General features: G+C 30.4%; 1 protein-coding gene across 1 annotated transcript in view; it reads right to left on the bottom strand.

Annotated features, from left to right (window-relative positions):
* LOC117169046 (protein misato) overlaps window positions 1–5641 on the bottom strand; it is a 205647-nt gene that overhangs the window by 139314 nt on the left and 60692 nt on the right. The window lies entirely within an intron of this gene.

Genomic DNA, 5641 nt, shown 5'->3' with positions numbered 1-5641 from the left:
TTTCGGGGTCGCCGAATACAAATCTGGCGTCCTTTGACTTTTATCGCGTCAGGTTCAAGGTCATTGGAAGGTCAAATCGAGAAAAAACGGTAAAAAAAATTTAAAAAAAATATGTTATAGGTTTTTGGGGTCGCTGATTATGAACCTGGTGTCCGCTTAGGCCAAAAACCGGCCTTACCGACCCTCCCCCTTTTGGTTGCAGATAATAGAATTTTCCGGTAATTCATGGAAAGTTACCATATATAATTATTTATCAAATTACCATAAATTACCGAAAATTTTCGGAAATTTACACATTTTTAAATTGAATTTTGGGTAGTTTATGCAAGTTACGATACTTAACTGTGAAACTACCACAAATTACCGAAAATTTCCATACATTTCTGGACATTTCTGGAAATAAAAAAAGATGATTTTGGGTAAATTATGATAAGTTTACATATTTACCTATAAACTACCATAAGTGACCAAAATTTTTTATATATAAGTGGCCAAAAAATTGTATAACTTTCTGAAAATTTATGGCAATTACAAAAATTATTCATGGGTCATTTATGGTAAGTTACCATATTTACCTTTAAAATAGCTATAAATGACCGAAAAATTCCACAAAATTTTAGGCAATTTAAAATTGAATTTTAGGCAATTTGTGGTAAGTTACCATAAATAACCTTTAAAATTACCATAAGTTATCAAAAATTTCCGCTAATTTTTTTTATTGCATTTTTAAAAATTTGGAAGGAGTTAACATCAATTTGTTATCAAAAAGATTTCATGCGCCAAAGGGGAGAGGCACTTTTTCGACTTGTGTACGTTTTCAGTATTCGTCTCCCTCGCGTTACGCGCTCACCTAAACGGAGAAAATCCTGAAACACTGAGTGCTTTTCTATACACAACTGGTTCCTTTATAGAAAATAAATTTCTAAACATTCTAAATATCTATTAAAATGATGTTATTTTTCCTAGAATTAAAAAAAATTCTGCATAATAAGAAAATTTTTTCTTTAATTTTCGAGGTTTTTATTTGACAATTTTGATAGTCTTTTAAAATGGTTTGAAATATTTTCTTAACATTTATTTACAAAAAATTGAAAAATCATTAAAAATGTTCCCAGAAATCTTAAAGAAATTTGTCATTCTCTTGAAACCTTTCGAAATTCACATTTTACCAAACTTCAAACGTGATTCCCGGCTCGAATTTGCTTTTCCGGCTAATTCGTGGGCTTTTCCGGCTTTGATTGCTTTAATTTGATGTTCAGTATTGATTTTATTACATTAAATGAAAAGCGGTTCAGATTTCATATTTCGATTTTTTTCAACGACCGGCGACCGTGCAAAATTTGTTCTTGATTCGAGAATGAACTGGAAAATTATGTGAATTTTTTCCTTCCATAATACGATCGGAAATTTACTAGTAAAAATATATTCTGTTTCTCAAATGATGTGTTTATAAATTACAACCGTGTCATTAAAAAATAGTAGAAACAAAGCAGAAAAAATTGCAACAGACTTTCTGGGTCGCTTGACACCCTGTTTATTTTTTCAAATTAACGTTTAAAAGCTCAATGTATAAAATTGTACAATTCAGCCTTTAAATTCCGACACTATTAAAAAAATTCAATTTTATGCAGCTGCAGACCAGAGTTTATTTCCATGAGAGGAGTTATTATACAATTGCTTTTGACACTCACTAAGAGAGATGAAGGATGGATAATTTGCGCCGCAAAATTTAATGGCACAATTTACTTGTGCGCCCATCGAACTGAAAAAAGACAGATTTTTGTCTCGACCAAATCAGAGAAATAAAAATTTATGGATTATTGGGGTCATAAATTCGAGCAATACATTGTGCGAAGTAAATTCTTTTACTACTTGAAAATATAGATATAGGTATTAACAAAAAAGTATAGAAAATATGGAAAAGTAGTCAAATGCACAAATTAAATATTTCAGACGATCCTGCAAGGCTCGCGGATACATCAAAGCCAGTTAATGAAAATAAAGAATTTTGTTGTCTTTTTTCAAATGAACTTGGCAATCATCGTCTTCTTTATGCGGGAGAAATTGACGGAGTTCATTCCGACGAGATTGTAACAGAGAAAACGATTTTAGAAGATAAAATAAAATTCGTCGAATTTAAAACAAGCAAACTATTGATTGATAAAAATAATACAAATCATACTTTCAAGGTGAAAATGGCAAGGGCCTGGTGCCAATCTTCTTTGAGCTGTGTAGAAGAAGTTTTGTATGGTTTTCGTGATCAGGGAGGAATTTTACACGAATTAAAAAGATATTCAGTTAATGAACTTTTAGAACTGACGGAGGTAAGCTAACAGAATAATATCAACTTTTTAGTTTAAGGCAGGGAATTCCAGAAAGTCCGCGAGGAAGTCAGGGAATATCAGGTAAAACCTGACAGGGCGAGAGAATGTTTGTTAAGCTGAAGTTCATTTTATTTATTATTTTGTTAAAAATTCACAAATTTGGTTAGGAAGTCATTCTTTTTGGTTGAATTCAACTGGTCTTGGTTTAAAATAAAAATATCTTTTGATTGAAATATCAACTATTACATTTACTTTGAGAATGCTCTCAAGCTCCGTTGGGATCTGAACTCGAGTTTTTCAGACATATTCTATTTTAATTTGAAAACTGATCTGTTTTAAATGAAAATTGAACTACTTTGTTAAAAATTTGTTGTTTTTTTGTTGTAGAAAAGTAATGTCATTAGTAAAAAATTAATTAATTTGGATGAAAACTTCACTATTTTGTAAAAAAATAATATTTTTTTGTTAAAAGTTTTCTTTTTTTGGCTATGTCTAGTCGTCTCGAAAAATAAAGGGAGTTGGAAAAGGGGATGGACTAGTCGTATCGAATTTTCGGGGTGACTAGCCAAGTTCATGATCAATATTGGAAAAGTCATCCTAAATTTCGGGACGACACGAAACTCCGTTTTTTAGGTCATTTATTCTTTTTTGGTTGAAAATGTACTTTTTTAGTTGAAACTTCATGTCTTTTGTTAAAAAATTGTCTTTTTTGTTAGAAATTCGATCTTTTGGTTTCAAAGTTTAACTATCCGGTTATAAACTGCTTTCATCAGTTGAAAATTGAACTCTTTTTTTGAAAATTCGTTTTTTAGTTAAAAAATAATTTTTTTACGGTAAATGTAACTATTCCACTTTTTCTTGAAAATTGATGTTTTTTTAGTTGAAAATTCACTTACTTTTGTAGAAAATTGATATTTTTGGGTAGAAAATTCAACTTTATTAATAAATATTAATATTTGGTGTTGAGAACTCAGCTCTCTTTTTGTCTTTAAAATTCAACATATTGGATGACATTTTTTCCTTTATCGACAGAAAAATCTTTCTTTGAAAGAAACTCTTGTTAAAAATGCTTCTTTTTGGTCTGTGAATTATACAGTTTTGGTTGATCATTCAAATAATTTGTAAAAGTTATTATGTTTAAGTTAAATTCAATTGCCATTTTATTGAAAATTGAAACATTTATTGGGGAAAATACAACTATTATACTTTTCAGGCAAAATTCATTTTTTCTTTTTCGAAGACTCTTCACTTTGGAAGAAAATTGAACTATTTTGTTCAAAATTGATTTTTTCTTGTTTGAAAATTAATTGTTTTAACAGAAAATTTAATTCTTTCATTTTTTGTTCAAAATTGATCTTTTTAGTTTGAAACCTCAACTATTTGTTTGAAAGTTCACATATTTTACGTATGTCTGACATAATTTGTGGATTACCCCTTATCAAATTCTGAATGACTGTTTTCACAATAAGTATTTACAATAAATTTAGAAACAGTCCTTTTTTGTAGCAAATTTATTTATCTGGTATGTGAAAGGTTGTTTTTATCTAAAAAAAAATGTATAACGGTGTGGGAAAATTCAGGGAAATTCCGGGAGTTTCGAAGTTGGCATTTTGTAGCAACTCTGTTCAAGGAGTTAGTTTTTATTCTATAAATAATCAAGAACATAATTTTTTTCAGACAATATTTTGTCAAAAAGTGGCAATGAATATTTGCATCAAGTTTCTGGATCACGTCAAGAGTGTTGTTACGGATGACACTGATAAGTTCATATATAAATTTTCTCGGGATCCTGAAAGTGAAACCCACATTAAGGGAGAAAAACTCGAGAACACGAATAATCAGTCGGAATATTCATTCCAACGTGAATGGTTCACAACAGGCAGAATGGAGTAGTTACATATTTAAATTTTTTGTTTTTCTTATGAAATTATAAGATGACTACAAACTGAATGTAATTACCTAAGGAAAGTATTGTGAACTAAGTTTGAATATATATTTTCTAATGTTTACAAAGTTGAATTTGTTGAGCCCTGTATGTAAATTCTCATGTTTAATATGTTGACGATTTCATTCTTTAAAGTGTATTTTTGACAAAGAAAGGAAAATAAAGAAAATAGCGTTAATTTAAAGACCTGCTTTTTTAATTCGACGAAAGTATTCAAATTCACAATCTGAGATCAGGGCACTGGAAAAATAAATAAATGAGTTTATATAATTTTAGAGTTTTTCTTAAAAATAAAGTTTTTATTTCAATTCAAGGTTTCTGTTCGAACGCGTATACTTATTCGTGGATCTTAAATGAGATTTAGTTCAAGACCAGATACGAGAGTAACTACGTTCTGCCACGGTATGCAGTTCGCAACTGATTTGTGAAAATACAGTCAAAGTAAGCTTAGCGTAGGCGAAGTACAAATTGAAGAAGGGATGCTTATTGTTTATTGGCTGAGGAGAGGTAGAAGTAGGAGAATTTGGACATACCCAAATTCTGACGTAGAATATTTTGGAAAGTGAAATCCCCTTAGAGAAAATTTAAGTAAAATTGTAAACCCTGTGCGGCGGTAAAGGTTTTGTATGGTAGGGTCGATAATAAGTTGGGCGATGAGTCTAAACAGTTTAAGTGGTAAATGCAAACTGGACAAAAGATGTACAGTAAATCCGTTCAAATAAGAGTTTTTACAACTTGGTCCCTAAAGCGCTAGAACGTGCGGCGAACAATGATAAAGATTTTAAGAATCATAAACATTGACAAATTTAGATTGGTATAACTGCTGCATTTTAGCTATTTTAAACATCTGCAACTGTAATCTGGGAAATCGCTGGGAAGAAATTGAGTTTGCAGGCAAAGGCCTTAAGCTTCTAAACTACCAATACATGCGATAACAAAGATGAGTTTAAGCTACGTAAAAAACCATAAAAACTTTTCCTAAATAAACGAAAGACGTCTGTCCAGTTCATACTAAAATTTCAGAGAAAAAATTCAAGGTTAAGACGTGACAATTTCCAAAGAGAAGACTTGACGGCTATTAAAGTACAATTACAACGTAGGATTCTGGAATTCCCAAAAAATATAAATATAAATTGTTTATGACGTAGCATGATTTATAAAGATTAGTACAAAATGAACATTTTTAAAACATGTTCTTGAACACTTTCTTTAGACCAAATAAAGTTTTATAAATTAATTTCTTACAACATTATTATACACCAAACTCTTTCTTCCAGTCAAGTGTTAGGGGTTGTCTTCAAATAACCTTGGACTGATTTCGGAGAGATCGAAATGTAAACAATGAGGACTGCCTGTCTCGTTTCCAATTGGA

Source organism: Belonocnema kinseyi, chromosome 3 (assembly GCF_010883055.1).
Source record: "Belonocnema kinseyi isolate 2016_QV_RU_SX_M_011 chromosome 3, B_treatae_v1, whole genome shotgun sequence".
Taxonomy (NCBI): Eukaryota; Metazoa; Arthropoda; class Insecta; order Hymenoptera; family Cynipidae; genus Belonocnema; species Belonocnema kinseyi.
This window is presented reverse-complemented; position numbering and strand designations above follow the sequence as displayed.